The sequence below is a fragment of the Etheostoma spectabile genome, chromosome 22 (genome assembly GCF_008692095.1).
Source record: "Etheostoma spectabile isolate EspeVRDwgs_2016 chromosome 22, UIUC_Espe_1.0, whole genome shotgun sequence".
NCBI classification, from domain to species: Eukaryota; Metazoa; Chordata; class Actinopteri; order Perciformes; family Percidae; genus Etheostoma; species Etheostoma spectabile.
In genome coordinates this window covers 5,499,041-5,509,420 of record NC_045754.1, presented here as the reverse complement: position 1 = coordinate 5,509,420, position 10,380 = coordinate 5,499,041, and the positions used below count along the sequence as shown (strand labels likewise).

At 38.4% G+C, this 10,380-nt stretch overlaps 1 long non-coding RNA gene across 1 annotated transcript in view; it reads left to right on the top strand.

Annotated features, from left to right (window-relative positions):
* LOC116671931 (uncharacterized) overlaps positions 1 to 10,128 on the top strand; it is a 14,703-nt gene extending 4,575 nt beyond the window's left edge. The window contains exon 3 of the long non-coding RNA XR_004327413.1: positions 10,054 to 10,128. This is a non-coding gene — a long non-coding RNA (uncharacterized LOC116671931). The remainder of the gene's footprint in view (positions 1 to 10,053) is intronic.
* Positions 10,129 to 10,380: the final 252 nt, after the last annotated feature.

Genomic DNA, 10,380 nt, shown 5'->3' with positions numbered 1-10,380 from the left:
TTTTTTTTTTTTAAGTCAAAGGTTATTCAGAAGTCATCTGCGTTTCATCTTCTGATTCGTATTTCATTATGCACCCGGGCTCTGATTTACCCCAAAAAAATTGAAAAAACGGAAGTTGAATTTGGCCCTATTTGATAAATTGCAAGTTCCCTTACTTATTCTTCACAGACATTGCTGTATTTTTCTTTTTTTAGCAATGGCAATTTCTTTGGGTGTCTGTAGGCGTCATAGTAATAAGGCATAGTCACTTTAAAACATTCATTTTAAACCCTATAGTTGCTCGCTGCTATGCTCTCCAGTTAGTGAATCTTTCATTATTGCATTGGATAAAACATTATTATTTTTTTTATATCTAGGTTAGCCGCTAACAAAAATGACTTTTTACATGTTTCTACCTTTGAGTGTCTGTTCTGCACGGCTGCAATCTTACCTAAATTAACATATTATTGTATTCCAGTTACCAAATGATTTAATTTTAGCCAAATGTGCGATTTAAAAATAGTGCGCTTTTGTTTGAAGGCTAAATAAAACAAATAAAACTAACAAATATTGTTTAAATATTATGTTACTCAGAGCAATTGATTTAAGTTCACAAAATATGTATGTCATGTTACTTTTGGAGGAAACTTCCATCACTGGTGCACAAATCTCCACTAATGTACAGTGACAATCGTGTAGAGTGAGGTGGTGTGTAGGAAGAAGTGCTTGATGACGGTTTCCCAAGAAAAGCCCTGAGGATGCTCCTGTCCCAGCCAAAGTGATGACACTTCACTCAGACTGTGAACATTAACTCATGGAAGTGCTCAGCAGGCGGTACATCTGCTTTTATTGACTAAATTGGCACGATCATAAAAAATTTCACAGTCCAATCCCCCCTCGTAGGCATTAAGCAGAGTTTGTAGTGCAGCGCTCACCTGGTGAATAAATTCATTTATTACTGTAGAAATAATAATTCTATATGTCTGTTTTCTTCTTATAAGCGAGAAAATAACATGCAGTTGAAGCTAACGAAATGTAATTAAGAAACAATGTTATGACTTCCCATATGCAACATATTTCTTGTCAAAAGTATTGAAAGAAATATAATTATACACAGCCCAGTCTCACGGCAGTTTGTGAAATGGTGACGTTATTTAAACGATAGATTTGTGTACAGGAAGACGATTTTTTTTTTTTTTTGTGGTGGCCAGTAGGGGTGCACCATTTTGGCCAAATGATAATCATAATTATTTTGATCAATATTGAGATCACGATTAATTATCACAATCATTTTGCTTTCACGTTCCTCAATATACAGCTGTGTTAATAACTATTAAAACTGTGGACAACTGTCAGAAGTGTGAACCGGCAGCTGCTGTGTCTCTCCATTTTGCTGAGAGCCGTGTGTGAGTGAATGGGGGCGGGGCTGCGCGGATAGTAAGAGTTTTGTGATAACAGCACGATTACAGTAGGGAGCGGTATTGAAAGCCTGAAAATTCTTTATATGTTAAGTGAGTGTTATACTTTGAGAGCAAAGATTAACCAGAGTCAAATTCCTTGTTTGTGTGTGCAAACGTGGCCAATAAAGCTGATTCTGAGAATCAATAGTAAAACTCTTAGGCTTCTACTCCACTGTACTCAATAGAACATACAGTACCTTGCTATGACAACCATTGTCATTGCAAGAGAAAATAAAATGGCTCCCTGTCTAAATACACAAATCAGGTATTGTGTACAAGGTCATCCTTAAACTGCTCCGAGAACATACAGCAGCAAGAGAAGCAGACTGAGAACGAAAGAGAATTTGAGTTTTTTTCTTTCTTCTTTTTTAATTCACATCCCCTTAAAACAATATACATTTGTGCAGTTTATTTTTAAACAGGACCAAGGTGAAGTTGGAGGGACACACTAGGGGTTATGTCAAAAGCAATCAAATTACAAAAGTGTAATATTGATGACTAAGATTACTGGAATTTGCCTTTGCATCTTCTTGGTCAAATGTTGGTGATGAAATGGGACATCATCTGCTGTGTAGTATTTGTGGCTCCGCCATGTGATGCGCTTGTGAACAGTTTCCATTGTAAATATTTTGAAAAAATTAATGGATGACAATATTGCCAATGTGACTTTTTAAGACCAAAAGCAAGATCTATTTTAACGGGGTTCTCCGGTGATTTGGTAAAGCATTTCAATGAAATTAGGAGACTTTTAATAAACAAATGGACAAAATCAATGCAGCAAATACTGAGATATCCTGACTTTTAGTTCCTAGAAATGTTCAAGACCAGTGAATCCTATGTTTACCATCCGTCCATCCGCCCATCCGCTTATCCGGCGTCGGGTCACGGGCAGCAGCTCCAGTAGGGGATCTCAAACTTCCCTTTCCCGAGCCACATCAACCAGCTCCGACTGGGGGATCCCGAGGCGTTCCCAGGCCAGGTTGGAGATATAATCCCTCCACCTAGTCCTGGGTCTTCCCCGAGGACTCCTCCCAGCTGGACGTGCCTGGAACACCTCCCTAGGGAGGCCCCCAGGAGGCATCCTTACCAGATGCTCGAACCGCCTCAACTGGGTCCTTTCTGTAATGCAACATGCTAAATTAAGCCCACCTCATTTAAATCCCACACACAGTTTATAATTCAGGAGACCAGGCTATTTTAAGTCTCAAGATCAAGCCAAGATATAGATTTAGAATTCTTTAGAGGGCCAAAGTCATGGCGCCGTCTCTAAGATGGCATCTGTTCCACTAGTGTCTCACTAACTCAATGCAATCTCTTATTCAGCATATCTTTCTTTGTTTACTGCATATTGGAAGTCAAATCGAGATCCGTTTTTGCAGCTGCTGTGATTCTTACAAGGTTATACAATGTTTACCTTTTGAGCACAGCTTCCTGTCGTAATTTGATTTGTCCATATCCATTAAAACCAACACTAGTTTCTAAATACATGCTTTCAACTTTCTGTTGTGGTGTTTAAGTTTTAAGATATTCAATCAAGTTATAGAAAACCAAAATTAAGGCTGTGTGGGATTAGTTATGTTGTTGCAGCTTGAGAGTTGTTAGGTGTAATGTTTTAAGTGTGAACTATGGAGGCGGTTGTATCCCATATATATATATATATGTGAGGGACTGGTCCAAGCTTCTCCGTGGAGACCACCACAAGTTCTTTATGGGCTTCATTTCATAAATTATTCTGTGCGTTGGACAGAGAATCTCCTTGGACCAATGGTACACAAATATGTTAATTTATTTCCACCCAAATTGAATTGAATCCGCTTTGTAATCATTCCTGGGATTTTACACCTCACACCACAGACATTGTTTTCATCTTTGAAGACGCCTTTTTGGCAGTTCTACTCAAGACCATTTCCCCCATCAAAATTGACTCAAATTGTTGGAGCCCTAACAACTGCTTTTAAAGGGAAGGAAAGAGGCAATGTGATTGGTCATGACTGATATTAGCCTCTAGAACTGCCACTAGTCATGTGTTCCACCTCATCGTCTCCGGCTGTGCTGCCATTACACCCCAGACCTCTTGACCGCACTCTGAGCTGTGCATCAGTCCTGAGCCTAAGGAGACTCAGGCTCCATTAACACTGCAAGTAAAATTGTCTCAATTGTGATAATTTTCTTTAACGGACGCCTTGTTTGCTCCCCTGTTCCTACTGAAACGGGGTTATTTTTCTGATCAGGACAACATTGCCGCATCCAAAACTTGATCTGACAAATGACGAGTAAATAGAATGTTCTAAGTAAGGCGTTAAACTTATGAAATTCAAGCTGGCAATTAATTGTCATGTCAGAATACACATAATATATTTATTGCATTTTTCTGTTCATGTTATGCCACACATTGGTGCTGTTCCATTTGGCTTTGAAACTAGGCCTAAATCTATATGTTATTAATTTTAATGGTCATCAAAATGGTTAATTAATCTTCGAAATGTTTGCCAAAAAACTGTTTCACCTCTCCCTCTGCTTATTATTTTTACTTTATTTTATATGGCTTGTTCTGAAACAGTTGTGTAGGCAGACTTAATGTATAAACAAAAAAAACAAAAAAAAGTGGTCCAAGACTTCATGGCTTATGCGATGCAAATCTTTCAACTCTTATAACACCGTGTTTCCATCAACACATTTTGACGTGAATAAGCTGGATGGAAGTCCAGCTCTCCCCAGAACTGCCAACCGCAGTGCTAGGGCAAGGGCTCTACTAAGGGCTAAACTAAGAGATCCAATATTGAGACCTCTCTGCCATCATCTTGCTTCAGAAAGCAACTAATACAGCAGATCAGACAGCCGTCCAATCTAGCAGCCAAGCGCTCTTTTCAATGTTTTTTTTTTTGCCATGACATTGGAACGTTGCTCAGATAGACAGCTTATTTACACAGTTGATGGAAAATTGCATTGCACCTACTAAAATGATCACGGTTAGTTAAAGTAATTGTGGCAGGCATACTTTATTCTCATCATGAGTAAATCATGGGCATATTTGACTGTAACTAAATTTAGCCCATGTTTAAAGACACATTATGTAACTGGAAAGTGGTCTGAACAAGTGGGAAAAGAACAACTTCAAAAATCAATATTATTATTTTCTTCCCACTGCATCACTGTCAGGTTATATTGTCAGTTACAGGTTCACATACCAGAAAGACAGACATCCAAATAATATACAAGCTGCAAATTGTTGTAGACTGCAAATTGTTGCAGCCCTTAGGGGTATACTCAGAAAGAATTGCAGCCTTAACCAGCCCAGTGGAGAGCCCCGAGTGCCCTTAAAGGTTTTTGATCACCAACCAGTTGGCGGTAGAAAGGATGACTTACATTACTGTGTGTTATCTGAACATATGTACATGGTGCATTTGAGTCTCTATTACAAACTGACACTTTAATGTTCCTGGAGGTTTTACAATGGATGCCCTCCTCTCTACCCCATGCTGACCAAGAATAACATTCCAAGTGCTGCAACACAATACATTTTAACATCACATATACAATGTCCTTTATTCACATACACACTGATTGCAGTGGTGGATCACATATTTCAGTTATTTAGACAATAACTGAGATGAACTACTGTATAAATATTGTAAGCTAGGTCAACTGAACAAAAAGAAAAGATAAACAAGTTTTTATTGGTACGTTATGCATGGAAATTGTAAGAACTAGTTGAACAATTGTACACAATTATTTGTTGCAATTTTTGAACAAGATCCGCAAGGTGCTCAGTGCTACATCTTCGCTCTAAAGAAGCCAGTTGAGATGGTTCTCGGGTATCCATCCTCCACTGGGAGGTATCCTGAGTGTCCAAATGGAAAGAGAGGCTGTTAAAAGCCCATAGCACTGGATGGATTATGTTTTATATCCCATCTAGGCCAAGGATACACCAGGATCTTTAAGACGGGCTACAGGATCTACCTAGGGAGAAAGCACAACGCATTCCTGGATAAGCACTGAAAAGTGGATGGATGGATGGATAAAATCAATAGCTTTCATCAACAATTCAACATTGTATGCTTTGTATTTGTCCTATATACATTGTGTTATACTTTCTAAGCTTACTATCTTATCAATAGTTTTAGAAAACATGTTATGTACAAATTACATTCATATCTGCAGCTGGTGATTTATGTCTACAGCCAACTGTTATTGCCAGCGCAGAGAGTAGTGTGTTTCATGTAGCAAGGCAAAGAGCAAGTGCGTGGAGCGGGATGGTTGATTCACGTGTAATACATCAGACTCATGCAGGGGACTAGAATTTGTGTCAAAGATTGTGTTCGCGATTAACTGCAAACACAATCTTTCTCCAACCTTCATCGGTTGTTTTTGTTGCCTATCTATAACCATATATATATATATAACCATACGTTACCCATAGTTTACTTGGGTAAACTATGGGGAATAAACTTTGGCACAGTCTTTCACTAACTGGAGACACAGATGTTCTGACCTCTCTGAAGTAAAACAAGAAAGCGTTGGGTTTTTTAACAGAAGTGTGTGCAGCAGTGCCCCCTTTAACCAGCACCAGTAGCTTTAGTTCAATTTTCACTTTCAGTTGTACATTTCCAATAAAAGTTAAATGATTGTAGCCAGACCCAAATCAAGATGTTGGGTCTGGGAACACAGCATTGACAGGGCTCAGTCCGAGGGGCGAGATAAACGGTTGTCTTTCAAATTCCTTCTGCGTGCACTAGGATAGCGCTACACCCAACCAGAGCAACTAGGAAGGTGACGTAGGCAGAGCGCCAGTAGCAGCAGCCATCTTCTTTGTTTTCACGTAGCAGGTAAGTCATGCAGAATCGTCACAACTCTGCCGTCATTATGTTAAGCCCGCCCACCAACTCTATATACGATGTGATTGGCCTGACTAGAGTTTGGTTATTTCAGCTCCAGCCAACGGAGAGTTGCTAGATGACCCTGGCTGCAGATTACATTTGCTGCCGCAAAGGTAGCAAAGGTCTAGATTTCTAAGATAAATTGATTGTTGTTTTCCCTTACTGCAATTTTTTTTCCTTCGTTGTTGCCTTGGACACTATTTGTCCATAAGTACTGTATATATTTCTAAAAAAATTTAGAAAGGATTTTTACTTGGCATATCTTTGATTTATTAGCGTTTTCTAATGTCAGATCACTAATTGCATGGCTTTTTCGTTATGACTCAGCATTTTCTGTTGCTCTTTGTTACAGTTTTACAGTATAAAACAATAAGGAAAGGAAAGTTTCTTCGTCAAACGTCAATACAAGTTATGCCTTGTGTTTTTTGGAAAACGTTACTCTGTTAGCCAACTGTCCAGATTTGAAGAATCAACTCATTGCAAGGACAGTATAACAAATATTGTAGACAATTCTAAATACTTGTCATTTAACATTGTGTGGGGTTTTGCAGAATCAATACTAACATTCTTCTGTGACAGTTCGGTTGCAAGACTTCTCGTCATCCTTTGTTATTTTACTTTTCATTAACAGGATGTCTTGTAAAAGATGAGACTTGGCTGATATTAAAGAAAAAAGTTAAAATCTTTCCAAATGTAGGAATTTGCATTGTCCATGCAAGTGAATGGCAGCCTGCTGCTTTTGGAAAGTGTCCAAAGGGAAATGTTGTCATTCTGGACTTATACTCAGGGACTCTGGGATATGTGTGTTCGTACCTCAGATGCTTTGGGATCTTTGTGCTTTTCTGCAGGCCCGAGGTCGGACCTTTTAAACTCAACATATGTGCAGTATGGATAAAAAGAGCTGTTGTGTCAAATTCGCTGGGCTTACAAAGTTAACTTCAGTTCATCTTTATCGTAACTAAATCCACAAAACTATTACTCCAGGCTTGAATAATAATGAAAATACCCTTATCTAACATTGTGACTACCCATGTGTGTGTTTGCTTCATGCTCTAGCTTGTCCATGTATGAATACTTAATATGGGCGACGCTGGTGTTCTTCCCTTTCTTTCCTTTCTGCATATGGTGACCCACATTTGATTTTATTTGTTATTAGTCATCAAGTGGATTTTGCGTTACATAACTTCTTTTTGTGGAAATCTGTGTGCATGGACAGGCTGCATGCGGCAAATGTGGTGGGAGGCTATTATAAATAAAACCATTCATCTTTTTTTTTAGCAAACAATTATTTGTTTTACAGAAGTCGGTGTGCCTCACTCTTTGGGTTTGACATCATACATGTGGTTGGTTCCTTTTGTTTACCCACGATTCTCTAAAAGAGTCTAATATGTAAGGCTTTGACGCTGACATGCAACAGACATTTCTCCCTCTACAGGTTATTAATTTTCTAATTCTGTCATTCCCCTCAACCAATTTGCAGATGAACCATAATCACCACGTGCACATGGGGATATGAGGGGTTAATGTGTTCAGTTACCATACCGTACATCTAAAATAACATTATGACAAGAACCCCTGGTACAACATTGTAGAGTATCCAACCTGTTACCTACCTGTGTTATGTATTTTTTTATGCTCCATGATTTCCCTTGAGGATAACATGGGAACCGTGTTGCCATGGCACAATTTGGAGAGGTTAAAGTACATGAAATGAAATGATTATGAATTCTGAGGCCTATTCCTATGGTATTTTGTGGAAAACAAAGACATGCTATAGCATATCCTATTTCACCGTCTGGCTTTAAAAGGAAAGAAAAAAAATAGTGTGTAGGTGTATTTGTCTGCGAAATGTTTACATGTAGATTTCTTTTTGTGTCTTAACATTTCATGACATATGTAGGTGGAAAACCTATTTGGACTATAACAATAGTTTTTTTGTATTTGGTCCAACACGTATATGTCAGTCCTAATTTACTAACTTTTACAACATATTCTACAGATACGTAGAATGCAGATTTTGCCTGAAGAAGATATGCTTTTTAACAGAATAATAAAGCATGATAACCTAACATTACTTAAGGGCAGAACTGTTATAGCTCCAGGCAATTCAATGATGATAACCTTAAGTCCAACCTCTCAAAAGATCCACTTTCCTTCCATGGCAACCTTGCCTTCTGCCTGATAGAGCAAGATTTAAAAAAAAAAAAACATTTTATCATCACCACAATGTGAAGCTGTAAGCGGCCAGTTACATCTTCTAATTCAATCCCTTGATCCATTAAAAGCCAAAACATTTAAGTTTAAACATTTAAGTCGATTTAGAAGCCACCATTACCACATAAAAAACTGTACTGTTCCCATAAAAGGACAGTAAACACTAAAATGAATGAATACAGTGTAAAATACCGGGACAATGTCTTTCCTCTAATATGACTTTACACTTACGGGACACCTTTCATCCTCTAGAAGGAAAAAAAAAAAACGGCAAAGTTAACCTTTTTGTCCAACATTTTCTCTCTGGATGTGGCAGAAGAACAACACCATCCTTCAGCATGTATACATGCAGTAGGACTTGTACACAGTCCAGGCAAATAGCTGCACATAAGGCAAAAAGGAAGCCTAGTAACAAATGGTAGAATTCTAAACAGATTGTCATGCTGTGAAATTGTTCCTTCAATTTTATTGAGGCATTGCACACACATCTGCTTGCAACCACATTTGCTGCCATCATAGAAGTATATTAGAAATAGGGTGGTGTGCAAGTGATGTCTGTCAAAAGATACTATAGTATAGCAGATTGTCGCTGTGTGGTTTACCAACACTTACAAGTGAAAATGAATGCAGGAGTTCTATCAAATCTGGAGTTGACGTGATTTATGAAAGAGGTCCATGTTTGTAGTTATATCAGCCAGTTATGGATGTACCATTGTGTGACGTACCAAACGTTCATCTCAATTAATACTAAAAATGGGGGGAGTAGAAACCAGGTGCAAACACAACACAGCGGCGATATTACAACATTTTAAGTGTGTATGGTGTTTGAAAAGAGTTGCCTATTTACGCATGCAGCAGATATGGATCAATATTTAATTTGGAGTCATCTTGCTGGCCAACTGGAGAGTTTCAACATCAACCTTTCGTTTAGGTCAGCTTTTGGTCCCCCACTGCTCAATGTGCTACATCTGTCAGTCTAACACCATAACATCAGTCAAATCCACCTCAAACCCACCTGTTTAAACTGGCTTACATATAAGCCTATAACTTACAACATATACAGTACATATAAGCCAAACAACATCATTGAATAATAAGCCGGAATGTATTTATTTTTTAAATTTAATAAGCCAAATAACTTATAATTTATGGAATGCATTGATTTCCACCAACGCATCTTCTTAATACTTATTTTTTTAAACTACTGTCACATTTTTCACATTATGTCGTGTCTCTTTGTCATCGCCTGTCTTGCTGTTTCTTTATGTTTTTACCTAATGGACGGTGACCTTGGGTGTTTTGAAAAGTGCCTCCAAATAAAAGGTTTCATTCATCGGATGCCCTAGGGTGCTGGGCAGGAGGCATACAGATGTGCAAACGAGAGCAGTGAAATTGAACCAAACCCGTTTAGTTGTGGGAGACCAAAGCAATGAGCTTATAAACACTTTAAAGCTCTGTAGAGCTGACAGGAACTGCACAGCCGAGTGATAATTATGTGGGTCCACATACAAATGAGTGATGAGTGTAATGGCAGTCCAAGACACAATGATGTATTAGGCATTTGTTATTAGCCATGTAACCCCTGGACTCAGAGTGACTCAGGTGCTGAATGTGTAACATACTGTAACAGACAAATCATCTATGTTAATCAAATTGGTCCTGTGATATAACAATTGACCCTGTGAAGTTGCGTAAATAACTCTCACAGCTATCTTCAGTCATTTAGGCACACGTTTCCTTGATGAATACTTGTGTTGCTACTAATCCATCTGTAGATGATTGAATAAAGCTACAGAAAGACAAGTGTTGCCTAAAAGAGTTTATATAAACAAGACTTGCCACAACATGAT